Here is a 14332-nt window from a genome sequence, read left to right as displayed (position 1 = left end):
AAAATAGGCAAAGGGGCTTGAACAGACATCTCTCCAAAGAAAACATGTAAATGGCCAATAAGCACATGAAAAGATACTCAACATCACGAGTCATTAAAGAAATGCAATTCACAACCACAACTAAATACGATTTCACACCCACTAGTATGGCAATAATAATAATAATCAGGAAATAATAATAAAAAATCAGTGTTGGTGAGGACATGGAGAAACTGGACCCCTCAAACACTGCTGATAGAAATGTAAAACAATACGGTTGCTGGGGTTCCTCTAGAAGGTAAACTTTGAATTATCATAAAACCTAGCAATTCCATTCCTAGGTATTTCAAAGAATTGGAAAACAAGTTTTCAAACAAAGACTTAGGCAGGAATGTACATAGCAGTACTGTTAACAATAGCCAAAAGGTAGAAACAAACCAAGTGTCCATCAATGGATAAATGGTGAACAAAATGTGAAATATATCTACACAGTGGAATATTATTCAGTCACAAAAGAAATAAAGTACTGATACATGCTACAACATGGATAGGCCAGGCGCCATGGCTCATGCCTGTAATCCCAACACTTTGGGAGGCTGAGGCGGGCGGATCACGAGGTCAGGAGATCAAAACCACGGTGAAACCCTGTCTCTACTAAAAATACAAAAAATTAGCCGGGCGCGGTGGCAGGGGCCTGTAGTCCCAGCTACTCGCGAGGCTGAGGCAGGAGAATGGCTTGAACCCGGGAGGCGGAGCTTGCAGTGAGCTGAGATCACGCCACTGCATTCCAGCCTGGGCGACAGAGCAAAGAGTCCATCTCAAAAAAAAAAAAAAAACATGGATAAACCTCAAAAACATTATGCAAAATGAAAAATCCAGACATAAAATTTCACACATATTGTATGATTCCCACTTACATGAAACTCCCAGAATAGGTAAATCTATAAAGACAGAAATCAGATCCTGTAAACCTCTTAATTCTTCTTGGAAAGCTCTTTTGATCCTCTTTCTTCGAGGGCCACTCTTTCTGTTTTTGGTTTTTGAGACAGGGCCTCATTCTGTTGCCCAGGCTGGAGTGCAGTAACATGATCTCAGCTCACTGCAACATCTGCCTCCCAGGTTCAAGCAATTTTCCTGCCGCAGCCTCTCAAGTAGCTGGGACTATGGGACTACAGGTGCTCACCACCACGCCCGGCTAATTTTTGTATTTTTGAGGTTTCCCTGTGTTGGCCAGGCTGGTCTCCAACTCCTGAGCTCCAGTGATCCACCAGCCTCAGCCTCCCAAAGTGCTGGAATTACAGGTGTGGGCCACCACGCCTGACCAGGCCACTCTTTTTAACACACCTTAATCTTTGTAGGCTCTAAATGCTAGCATGGTCCAACAATCCTCTTCTCTTCACTCTATACTTCCTCCTTAAGGTGATTTCTTTCATGTCCATGATTTCAATGATCATCTATATGCCATTACCTCTAAAGTTTACATATTCCTTATGAACCGCTCTGAGTTTCAGATCTCTCTATCCAAATTCTCCTCTGAACATCTTGAACGAACTTTAAACTCAAAATATCCTGTACTGCATTTATGATCTTCTCCCAAGCTGGTTTGAAGTTTCCTTTCACAGGAAATGACTCCACCATCTATCCAAGTCTGAAAGCCATCAATCTGGGAGGCATCTTTGACATTTCCTCTCCCTGCCTTCTAATCTATAACTAAGTCCTGTCACCAAAATCTTTCTACTTCTCAAAGATGTCTACACTTACCATCCTAGTTCAAGCCACCACCACCTCATTCCTGGATTGCTGTGAGAATCTCAGAACCAGTTCCGACAGCTACTTCAATTCCTTCTCTACCCTGCAACCATTGTGATTTTTTTTATGTTTTAAAATTGTGATAAAATACACATAACATAAAATGTATTATTTTTCAATGTATTAATTCCCTGCCTTTAAGTACATTCACAATGTTGTATAGCCGCCACCACATCCACATCCAGAACTCTTAATCTTTCCAAATAGAAAGTGTGTACCCATTAAACAGTAACTCCCCATTTCCCAGTCCTTTCAGTCTCTGTTAACCCCCTTTTTTTTTTTTTTTTTTTGAGACAGGGTCTCGCTCTGTTGCCCAGGCTGGAGTGCAGTGGTGTGATCACAGCTTACTGCAGCCTTGAACTCTGGGCTCAAGTGATCCTCCCACCTCAGCCTCCCAAGTAGCTGGGACCATAGGTGCAGGCGCCATGCCTGGTTAATTTTTTATATTTTCTAATCTCTTCTCTGTCTCTATAAATTTGCCTGTTCTAGGTATCTCATATAAGTGGAATCAAACAGTGTTTGTCCTTTTGTGTCTGGTTATTTCACTTAGCATAATGTCTTCAAGGTTCATCTATGTTGTAGTATATGTCAGAATTTCTTTCCTTTTTAAGGCTGAATAATATTCCGTTGTATATATATACATTTTGTTTATGCATTCATTTATGAATAGACACTGGTTATTTCAACCTTTTGGCCATCTTGAATCATGATGCTGTGAACACTGGTATACATATATCTGTTTAAGTCCCTACTTCTGAATATTTGTGGTATACACCTATAAGTGGAATTGAATCACATGATAATTCTGTTTAACTTTGTGATGAATCACCAAATTGTTTTCCACAGTGGTTACACCCATGTTACATTTCCACCAGCAATGCACGAGAGTTCTAATTTCTCCACATCCTCACCATCACTTGTTATTATCTGTTTTCTTTTTTAATACAGCCACATCATGATCTTTTTAAAACATCAATTCAGTGGCCAGGTGCAGTGGCTCATGCCTGTAATCCCAGCACTTTGGGAGGCCAAGGCGGGTGGATCACCTGAGGTCGGGACTTCAAGATCAGCCTGATCAACATGGAGAATCCCCATCTCTACTAAAAATACAAAATTAGCCAGGGTGGTGGCACATGCCTGTAGTCCCAGCTACTCGGGATGCTGAGGCAGGAGAATCGCTTCAACCCAGGAGGTGGAGGTTGCGGTGAGCTGAGATTGTGCCATTGCACTCCAGCCTGGGCAACAAGAGCAAAACTCCGTCTCAAAAAAAAACCAAAAACAAAACAAACAAAAAAACATCAATTCAATCATGCAGTCTCCACAAGCCACTGAAATTGTTTTCGTTGAGGTTACCAATGACTTCCCTATCACTAAATCCAGTAGTCAGTTCTTAGTCCTTTTCTGCTTGACCTACAACCAGCATTTGATGTGGTTGCGCATCCTCTTCTCCCTCCTCTCCCCGTCTTAGCTTGGACTTTTAAGACACCCACTCTCCTAGTTTTCTTCTTTTGAGACAGAGTTTCGCTCTTGTTGCCCAGGCTGGAGTGTGATGGTGGCATCTCGGCTCACTGCAACCTCTGCCTCCCGGGTTCAAGCAATTCTCCTGCCTCAGCATTCCAAGTAGCTGGGATTACAGGCGCACACCACCATGCCCGGCTAATTTTTTATATTTTTAGTAGAGACGGGGTTTCCCCATGTTGGCCGGGCTGGTCTCGAACTCCTGACCTCAAGTGATCCGCCCACCTTGGCCTCCCAAAGTGCTGCGATTACAGGCATGAGCCATGGCACCTAGGCCTGGTTTTCTTCTGTTCTGACAAGCTACTCCTTTTCTGTCTTCTTTCCTGGTTAATCTTCAACTTCCTTTCTTCTATTTTTTTTTTTTTTTTTTTTAACCTTTTCTATGGTTCTAGCTTCCCCTTTTCTAAATATTCTAGCATCACTGGGCCTGGTCCTTAGACTTGCTCTTTTCTACTTGGACTCACTCCCCTGGTGATCACCTCCAGGTTTGTGGCTTTAAATTCCACAGACACAATGATGGTTCTCAAAAGCACGCCTCCACCATGGACTCTCTTCTGAACTCCCAACTGCCTCTGTCCAACCTGCTCCCTCCCAAAATGCCCTTGACTCTACTCCTTCTGCTGCCTTGGCCTGGTCAATTTCTACTTCCTACAGATTTCAGCTCAAAATCCTAGACACTCCTTCACAGGCTCTTCCACAGTGATCATCCCCTTTATTAAAATTGCTTATTTAACTATTTTCCAAAATAGAGCATGAATTACTACAGGTAAGGGACCAGGCTCAATAATGAATGAGTGAGTACCAAAATATCTCCAGATACCCCATCCAGGACTTGTCACCTGCTTTTCTCTGCATTTACAGTGCAATATCTGCATTCTCTCTGTACCCACCAATATCCACTCATCTATCAGGATCAACACAGCCTTCTTTGATGCTGGAGGGTCAGCTAGTATGGGCTTGCCACTCCACCTTGCCCAACCTTCATCACAGCCCTGACTGCTTTTTAAACTAATTAGTGAGCTCTTTGGGGAGCAGATTCTACATCTTATTCACTCATCTGGAAGAAACCTCCATCATAATCACTAAAAAATAATATTTGTCCATCTTACTAATGCCCAGAAATTATTTTGGCTATGCCTCCACTTCCCTTCCAGCAGACTACAGCCTGGCCAACATGGTGAAACCCTGTCTCTACTAAAAATAAAAAAATTAGTTGGCTGTGGTGGCGGGCGCCTGTAGTCCCAGCTACTTGGGAGGCTGAGACAGGAGAATGACTTGAACCTGGGAGGCAGAGGTTGCAGTGAGCCCAGATCGCGCCACTGCATTCCAGCCTGGCGACAGAGTGAGAATCTGTCTCAAAAAAAAAAAAAAAAACAGAAAAGAAAAGAAAGAAAATGTCACCAGGTGATAACTACTATGTTGAAAACCGAAGTAGTGGAAGGGGGAACAGCAAGGGCAGAGTGGGGTTTCTTGTATAGACAGGTTGTTTGAGGAAGGCTGCTCTGATAAGCTGGCACGGGAAGCAGTGCAGGATAAGGGAGGGATTTCCCCATGCAGTTATCTGGGGAAGAAGCTTTCCAGAAAGAAGAAACTGGCAGTGCAAAGGCCTAGAGGCTGGAGGATGCTTGGCTGTGCACCAGGAACAGCAAGGAAGCCAGCGTGGCCGGAGTAGGGGGTGCAAGGGGCCTTGCCTGTGAGCCTTTTATAGGATTCTGATGAGACAGGAAAGCTACGGGGAAGGTCTGAGCAGGGGAGAGTCTGGTTCTTACTTAAAGGAACATTCCAGTTGCTGAGGTGTGGAGAAGAGGTAGGGGGTGGAGGTTCGAGGGTGAGGAGACGGAGTGGGAACAGGAACTGCGTCCAGGCAATTGGGAAACTACTGCAACTCTCCATGTAAGAGATTTTTAGCCAAAGATTGTTCAGCCAGTCTATGAGTATTTCAGGCCTCCGTATTTTCCATGTGTCAAGCCACTAGGCCTATTCGTCTTCCACTAGACCCCGCCCCACAACTGCTGCCTGGGAAATATTTGTTACTTGCACTGATAAAAATTCTTCGCGGGAAGGAAATGGCTTTCAGTCCCTACCCCGCTCCACGATCCTTTCCCTGGATTTGGGGAGGGCCCCACACCCGGGCTGCGGGCCTGGGCCTGCTCTCCCAGTGCTGACCCAGCCGGGGCCAGGGGCTTCGGATCAGCGTCCGCGTCCTGAGCTGGGGACGCAGGATCGGCGAGTCCCGCCCCGGCTGGGCCTGCAGCCCCTCTCACGTGGCCCCCCGGCCCCCGCTCCCCGCGCTCCCTCGGCTGCCCCCTACCCTGCTCACCTGCGCTGCCGCAGCCGCCGCCGCCGCCGGCCGGAGACCCGCGGCTTCGGGAGAGCTGGCTCTCAGTTTCGTTTTCCCCTTGGACTCCGCCTTCCCTGCAGCCGCCCGGCCCCCTCTCGCACAAGCCCTCGTCTGCTACGGGATTGGGGTAAATTGGCGCTGGATCTAGAGTGCGCGCGAGAGGCACCGGCGGGCGGCACCGGCGGGCGGGCTTGGCACCCACGTGCAGCCCCTGCGCGGCCAGGACCCCGCATCCCCATCCCCCGCCCCCGGGGCTCCTGGGGCAGGTGGCGCTGGCCGCACTAGGTTCTGGAATCAAGGGTTCCACTTACTCTCAACACAAACATTTGGGCTGGGGTTGGGAAGATGGGTCTTAGCAGCTCCATTCTACAATAGAGGAAACCGAGGAAATGAACTCACCCAGGGGTCCTGCCGCTCGTAAGTGGCAAAGCCAGGACTCAGTTCAAGTCGGGGCTTGAAACACCAAAACACTCCTCCCCTCTTGCCACACCGCTGCCCCCTCACCTTTACAAGCCTGGGGGTGAGAGGCCTGGGGGCGTAATCTCCTTTACTCCGCTCCCACCCTTCCATTCATTCATGAGCAGACACTTGCCAGCCGCTGTAAAAGCACCTGTGGGCCAGTCCTGCTGCTAAATAGAGCCACCTGCTCCCTACAGTACCCCAGGGAGCTTCCTACGGTAGTCCAACACCAGTGGTCCTCGATTTATAGAAATTCTACTCACCTGATGGACTGTGACACACTCCCAGAGTCACACAGAGTTCCAGAGTCATTGGCACAGTGACTAATGAGTATTGAGGCACAGAGAATTTAGATTAACACAAGTAGTAAGCAGCGGAGTTAGAATTATAACCAGGAGTCTGTACTCTCAATATCTTAGCTGGGATAAGAGAAGAAGGTGGTCCCAAGACAGACCTCAAATATACATTAAATATTATGCCTAGGCCGTCGCGGTGGCTCATGCCTGTAATCCCAGAAATTTGGGAGGCCGAGGCACGCGGATCACCTGAGGTCAGGAGTTCAGGACCAGCCTGGCCAACATGGCAAAACCCCATCTCTACTAAAAAACACAAAAATTAGCTGGGCGTGGTGGCAGGCACCTGTAATCCCAGCTACTCCAGAGGCTGAGGCAGGGAGAATTGCTTGAACCTGGGAGGCAGAGATTGTAGTGAGCTGAGATCGTGCCACTACACTCCAGCCTGCGTGACAGAGTGGGACTCCATCTCAAAAAAAAAAAAAAAAATTATGCCTAGGCAGGCATCCACTCCAGCCTCCCTTCTCCATCCCCCAACAACCCCGCATTGCAGGGTATCAACAACTAAAATCTATACTTTCCTTGTAGCTGAGGTCCTGGGCATAGCTTAAGTCCCCCATTATGTAAAGCACTGGCGGGAGGTTTAGAAGGTAGACATGAGGCAGAACCATCTTTTTGTGGCATTTCCAGGTGACAAGAAAACTCTGACAGTGCTGGGTGTCCATTTGTCAGCTTTGTGGGTGTGGGGTGGTTGTGGCAGCAGCAATGGCAGTAGCAAGGACAAGTTTTTCCGACTTTTTGAGCCCCTGAACTGCCCAAGAGAGCTTAAAGAATGAAAAATGACAAGCTTAAGCATGATCAGAGGACACAAGCTTTTATGACTGCACCAGAAAACCCTATTTCAGGTAGCCTCAGGGGTGATGTAAAAATCTGCCTTCTCTACTGGGGAAAGATTCGGAAGGAATGATATCAGAGGGTTGGAGATGAGGTCTAGGGGAATGATATGATATGGGTGAACCTCTTGGAATGGGCAGAGTGTGAGCTTATTGGGCTCCCTGAGGAGCCCAATTCCCTACTGTCTGGGCTCTCAGCTGCAAAGCTTGGTGCTGCAGGTACCAGAATTACAATGTAATTGTTTCGAGACAGTCTCGCTGTGTCGCCCAGGCTGGAGTGCAGTGGCACAATCTTGACTCACTACAACCTCTGCCTCCCCGGCTCAAGCAATTTCCTTGCCTCAGCCTCCCAAGTAGCTGGGATTACAGGCGTGTGCCACCACACCCAGCTAATTTTTGTATTTTTAGTAGAGAAGGGGTTTCACCACATTGGCCAGCCTGGTTTGGAGCTCCTAACCTCAAGTGATTCCCCTGCCTCGGCCTTCCAAAGTGCTGGGATTACAGGCATGATCCACCACGCCCAGCCTAGAATTACAACATAAATTTTCATTTGCAGCCTCATCAGGTCTCTTCTGTGAACACTGATGGCATTGATTGTGAAAGAATGAAGCCCTGGGAATCTGGGTGGATTTGAATGAATCCAAGTGCCACTGCCCTCCTAAATTCTGCTGTGTCTCCACAGGCTTCCCACCATTGTCTGATAAGGCTGGTACAGCCTACATTGAAGAGCATGAAACAGTCACCCTGCAAGGAGGTGCTGATTCTCCAAATACCCTATCTCTACCTGTGCCTTCACTCCTAGAACTAGCATCAGATGCCAATGTGCCCCAAGAGGATATGGACAAGATCTGATGGAGGGAAGATGCTTTACACAACAAAAGAGCAACAGAAAGCAAGAAATAGACATGGCAATGAGTCTAAAGATGACATGAAGAAAGTTGAAAGTTGAGGCTGAGCGCGGTGGCTCACGCTTGTAATCCCAGCACTTTGGGAGGCCGAGGCGGGCGGATCATGAGGTCAGGAGATTGAGACCATCCTGGCCAACATGGTGAAACCCCGTCTCTACTAAAAATACAAAAATTAGCTGGACGTGGTGGCATGTGCCTGTAATCCCAGCTACTTGGGAGGCTGAGGCAGGAGAATCACTTGAACCAGGGAGTCGGAGGTTGCAATGAGCCAAGATTGTGCCACTGCACTCCAGCCTGGGCAACAGAGCGAGACTGTCTCAAAAAAAAAGAAAGAAAGAAAGAGAGAGAGGGGGAAGAAAGAAAGGAAGGAAGGAAGGAAGGAAGGAAGGAAGGAAGGAAGGAAGGAAAAGAAAGAAAGAAAGAAAGAAAGAAAGAAAGAAAGAAAGAAAGAAAGAAAGAAAGAAAGAGAGAGAGAGAAAGGAAGGAAGAAAGAAAGAGAAAGAAGAAAAAATCAAGCCCAGAGTCATCAAGGGCTTACAAGACACTGTATTTCTTGCACCCTGGTTGCCACTTTAACCTCATATCTTGTTTCTCTGCCCCTCTTTCATTCTCCTCTAGTTCCATTGTCCTCCTTGTGGTTTTTCAACAATGCCAGGTGTACTACTGTCTCAGTGCCTTTATACTTGCTCTTCCTTTTGCCTGGAACTTCGTCCTTCAGATATTTGCAAAACTCACAGATCTTGTTGAAATGTCACTTGCTCATGAAGCCCCCTGACTACACTATTTAAGTTCCAATCATTACTGTCGCCCTGTTGTCACTCCCTATCCCCCTCATTCTATTCTATTTCCCGTCCATGGCACTTAAGCCTTCTATTATATAATACAACTTATTGATTTGTTGTCTTTGTTGTCTCCTTCCTCTGACATGTAAGGTCACATGGACAGGGATTTTTGACTGTTTTATTCGCTAATTATTTCATTGTCTAGAATAGATCTGGGCCAAAACTGGGCTGCTGCCTGTTTTTGTAAATAATGCTTTACTAGTGCACAACCACATTCATTCATTTATATATTGTCTATGGCTGCTTTGACACTAAGATGAATTGTGTTGAGTCATTGTGACAGAAACTGCATGACCAGTAAAACTGAAAATATTTACTATCTGACCCTTCACAAAAAATGTTTGCTGATCCTTGTTCTAGAATAATGACCGGCCATGGAGGAGGAGTGGAACTAGCAAGGACACTGAGAGGCAGCAGCTAATAGGGAAACCAAGAGGTGTGGAATCCTACAAGCCAAGTGAAAAAAATTTTTTTCTGGGAGGAAAGCGTAATCCACTATGTCAAATGCTGCTTAACAAATCCTTGTTGAATGAATATTGGGAGACAGATGAAGGCCCCAGTGTTCCTCTTCCTGATGCTATTCCTCTTCTTCTTCTCAGCAGAGGTAATCACTCATTTAAGTTTATTCACATTCATGACTTAAAGTGTATTACCTCTGTATGCATTCATTTTTAAAAATAAAATCTTTCTATGTTTTAAACTTGCTTTTTATATTCTTTTTTTTCTGAAAGCAGTAAAATACACATAACATAAAATTCACCATTTTAACCTTTTTTTTTTCTTTTTGAGACAGAGTTTCGCTCTTGTCACCCAGGTTGGAGTGCAGTGGCATGATCTCGGCTCACTGCAACCTCCACTTCCTGAGTTCAAGCGATTCTCCTGCCTCAGCCTCCCGAGTAGCTGGGAATACAGGTGCCCACCACCACACCTGGCTAATTTTTCGTATTTTTAGTAGAGACAGGGTTTCACCATATTGGGCAGGCTGGTCTCGAACTCCTGACCTCAGGTGATCCGCTCACCTCAGCCTCCCAAAGTGCTGGGATTACAGGCGTGAGCCACCACACCCAGCCTAACCCTTTTAAAGCATATGATTCAGGGAGACTTAGTACATTCACAATATTGTGCAACCATCACCACTGTCTAGTTTCAAAACATTTCGTCACCCCAGAAAGAAACCTCATATCTATTAAGTAATTCTTATGTATTTTAAGAGTTGTTTACTTTACCATGGTCAGCCTGGTGATCAAAAATAATAATAATAAATACAATTAAAATTTAAAAAGATATTTACTTAATATACATAGCTCTAATTCATTTAACTACTGAATATTTATTTCTATTAATATTTCAAAATTTTCTTATCCGTTCTTAGTTTTGTTTTTAAATTTCTCACTATTTACAAACGATGCTGCAATGAAGATTTTCCTTCATGTTGCCTTATACAAATAAGGAAGAGTTTCTCTTAGATATACGCCCAGGAATGTAATTGCTGGATTATGAAGTATATGCACAAATGACTTTACCAAATTTCTTTCCAAAATGTACAAGAGTAAACTTCTGTTTCTTCTCTCATCCTTCGTCTCATTGTTTTCATAGATTTACTTCTATATATAAGCCCCAAAATACATTGTTGTTACTTTTGCTTTGAATAGGTAGATAATTATCTTTTAAAGAGAGTTTAAAGACAGATTTTTTAGATAGAGTCTCACTCTGTTACCCAGGCTGGAGTGTGAAGTGCACTGGCGCAGCAATCTCAGCCCACTGCACACTCCGCCTCCTGGGCTCAAGTGATTCTCTTGGCTCAGCCTCCTGAGTAGCTGGGATTACAGGTGCCCACCACCACACCTGGCTAATTTTTGTATTTTTAGTAGAGACAGGATTTCACCATGTTAGTCAGGCTGGTCTCAAACTCCTGATCTCAGGTGATCCACCTGCCTTGGCCTCCCAGAGTGTTGGGATTACAGGCATGAGCCACCACACCTGACCATGGGGAAATATATTTTATATATACCCACACATTCACCATTTTTGGTGCTCTTCATTCCTCTGTGTAGACCCAAATTTCCATCTGGCATCATTTTCCTTCTGTCTAAAGAACTTCTAATATTTCTATAGTACATATCTGTTGGAAATTATTTTTTTCAGGCTTTATTTGACAGAAAAAGTATTTATCTTCTTTTTTTTTTTTTTTTTTGAGATGGAGTCTCGCTCTGTTGCCCAGGCTGGAGTGCAGTGGCATGATCTCGGCTCACTGCAAGCTCTGCTTCCCGGGTTCACACCATTCTCCTGCCTCAGCCTCCCGAGTAGCTGGGACTACAGGCACCCGCCACAACACCTGGCTAAATTTTTTTTTGTATTTGCAGTAGAGATGGGGTTTCACTGTGTTAGCCAGGATGGTCTCGATCTCCTGACCTTGTGATCCACCCTCCTCGGCCTCCCAAAGTTCTGGGATTACAGGTGTAAGCCACTGCACCTGGCCAGAAAAAGTATTTATCTTCTTTTCTGAGAGATGTTTTTGCCTGATATCAAATTCTAGGTGGATAGAGATTTTCTTTCAGTCTTTCAAAGATATTAGTCTATTGCCTTCTATCTTGCATAGTTTCTGATGAGAAGTCTGTTGTATTTCTTTTTTTTTTTTTTTTTTTTTTTTTTTTTTGAGACAGAGTCTCGCTCTGTCGCCCAGGCTGGAGTGCAGTGGCGCGATCTCGGCTCACTGCAAGCTCCGCCTCCCGGGTTCACGCCATTCTCCTGCCTCAGCCTCTCCGAGTAGCTGGGACTACAGGCGCCCGCCACCACGCCCGGCTAATTTTTTTTGTATTTTTAGTAGAGACGGGGTTTCACCGTGGTCTCGATCTCCTGACCTCGTGATCCGCCCGCCTCGGCCTCCCAAAGTGCTGGGATTACAAGCGTGAGCCACCGCACCCGGCCTAATTTCCGGATCTCTTTGAGTGCCTGAGGGACATGCTTCTTGAAGCCCACTCTGTGGATGTGCTTGTGAATGTTGGTGTATTCTCGGGTCATCACCTCGTTGATGGCAGAATGGTCCATTTTCTTCTTGCCACTGTTCTTTGCAGGAGCCATTCTGCCAGGCCCAAGTTGGTAAAGCTTTTTATCATTTCTTTAAGCTTTTTTTCCCCTCTTTTCTTTTTTTCAGTCTGAACCATTCCAATGACCTTTTCTTCTTTCTGTCTTCCTTCCTTCCTTCCTTCCTTCCTTCCTTCCTTCCTTCCTTCCTTCCTTCTTCTTTCCTTCCTTTTTTGAGACAGAGTCTCACTGTCGTCCAGGCTGGAGTGCAGTGGCACGATCTTGGCTCACTGTAACCTCTGCCTCCTGGGTTCAAGCAATTCTCCTGCCTTAGCCTTCCGAATAGCTGGGATTACAGGTGTGCTCCACCTCACCAAGGTAATTTTTGTATTTTTAGTAGAGATGGGGTTTCTCCTTGTTGGCCAGGCTGGTCTCGAACTCCTGACCTCAGGTGATCTGCCCGCCTTGGCCTCCCAAAGTGCTGGGATTACAGGTGTGAGCCACTGCACCCAGCCCCAATGGCTTTTTCATCTAGCTTTGTCATCCTGGTACTTTTAACACTGATATGCTGGTATTTCAAACCAATGTAGTGGAGCCTTGCTATATGGTCTGAAAGTTTTTGTTCTTCCTAAATTCATATGTTGAAATCCCCAAAGTGATGGTATTAGGAGGCAGGGCCTTTGGGAAGTGATTAGGTCATGAGGGCTCTGCCCTCAAGAATGGTATTAGTGCCCTTTCATTTATTTATTTATTTATTTTGAGATGGAGTCTCACTATGTAGTCCAGGCTGCAACTTCTGCCTACTGAGTTCAAGCAATTCTCCTGCCTCAGCCTCCTGGGTAGCTGAGACTACCGGTGTGTGCCACCATGCCCAGCTAATTTTTGTGTTTTTAGTAGAGATGGAGTTTCACCATTTTGTCTGGGCTGGTCTTGAACTCCTGACCTCAGGTGAGCCAACTACCTTGGCCTCCCAAAGTGTTGGGATTACAGGTGTGAGCCACCACGCCTGGCCAAGGATTTAAAAGAGGCCCCAGAGAGGCCCTTGCCCCTTGCCCCGTGTAAGGACACAGTGAGAAGGCACCATCTCAGAAACCAGAAAGCTGGTCTTTACCAGATGTTGAATCTTGTGGCACCTTGATTTTGGACTTCCCAGTCTTTAGAATCATGAGAAACAAATTTCTGTTGATTATAACCCATCAGTTTATGGCATTTGGTTATAGCAGCCCAAGTGGACAAAGATAGGCCTGAAAGCTCAAGGCATAGTATCTTAAATGATATTTAACAAAGTGTTTCGTGGAAGTCATGGTGGGTGCTTTTCATAAGAAAATATCTATCGTGGATGAATCTTTAAAGATTATGGATGTACTTACTCCTTCCCCCTTCTCACTACTGTACTTGACTATTCTTTTTTTTTTAAAAAGAAGAAGGGCAGGCACAGAGGCTCACAGCTGTATTTCTAACACTTGGGAGGCCAAAGTGGGAGGATCACTTGAGCCCAGGAGTTGGAGACTAGCCTGGGCAACACAGGGAGACCCTGTCTCTACAAAAAAAATTTTTTTTTTAATTAGCCAGGTGTGGTGGTGAATGTCTGTAGTCCCAGCTACTTGGGAGGCTGGGGGGGCCAGGGTAGGATTACTTGAGCCTGGGAGTTTAAGACTGCAGTGAGCTATGATTGTGCCACTGCACTCCAGCCTGGGTGACAGAGCAAGGTGAAGAAAGAGGAAGAAAGAAAAGAAGAAGAAGAAGGAAGAAGAAGAAGAAGAAGGAAGAAGAAGAAGAAGAAGAAGCAGAAGCAGAAGAAGAAGAGGAGGAGGAGGAGGAGAAGAAGAGGAAGAAGAAGAGGAAGAAAGAAAGAAGAAGATGAGGAGGCTGATGATTAGGAAAAGAAGAAAAAGAAAAAAGATGGTGAATGTGTCAATTGGAGGGGAAAAGGGAACTTCAGTGGTATAGGGGTAGAGTTCTGAAAGTTTTGAGAAAAATAGTTAATGACAGTGAAAACAGTAACAGACAAAATAAAAAGCAACATAATGCAGAAAGGGAGCTTGTGAAAAAAGTTTGAGAGACAGTCAAATATATATTATTAAATAGAACCGAGGTTCAAGCCAGACACAGTTTCTATAGAGCAGATAGAGGAGATCAAGAGAATGTACAAAGCCCAGACTTTAAGAGGATACTAGAGAGGTCGATATAGTGGAAGAGGTTAGAGTTCTGGATCTGCGTAGATCTGAGTGATCTTAACTAACAATGACATGCTTTAAATCAATAT

General features: G+C 45.4%; 1 protein-coding gene across 9 annotated transcripts in view; it reads right to left on the bottom strand.

The window, feature by feature from the left end:
* EIF2AK2 (eukaryotic translation initiation factor 2 alpha kinase 2) overlaps positions 1 to 6008 on the bottom strand; it is a 65125-nt gene extending 59117 nt beyond the window's left edge. Inside the window, exon 1 of one of the 9 annotated variants that reach the window (XR_010115772.1) lies at positions 5627 to 5696. The gene's annotated coding sequence lies outside the window, so the exon portion shown is untranslated. Of the gene's footprint in view, positions 1 to 5626 lie in introns of all 9 variants that reach the window. The other 8 variants (XM_055240701.2, XM_055240702.2, XM_063618152.1 and 5 more) reach the window with 8 other exon arrangements.
* Positions 6009 to 14332: the final 8324 nt, after the last annotated feature.

Source organism: Symphalangus syndactylus, chromosome 14 (genome assembly GCF_028878055.3).
Source record: "Symphalangus syndactylus isolate Jambi chromosome 14, NHGRI_mSymSyn1-v2.1_pri, whole genome shotgun sequence".
NCBI classification, from domain to species: domain Eukaryota; kingdom Metazoa; phylum Chordata; class Mammalia; order Primates; family Hylobatidae; genus Symphalangus; species Symphalangus syndactylus.
Note: the sequence above shows the minus strand (reverse complement) of the source record. Positions and strands in the feature narration are given on the sequence as shown.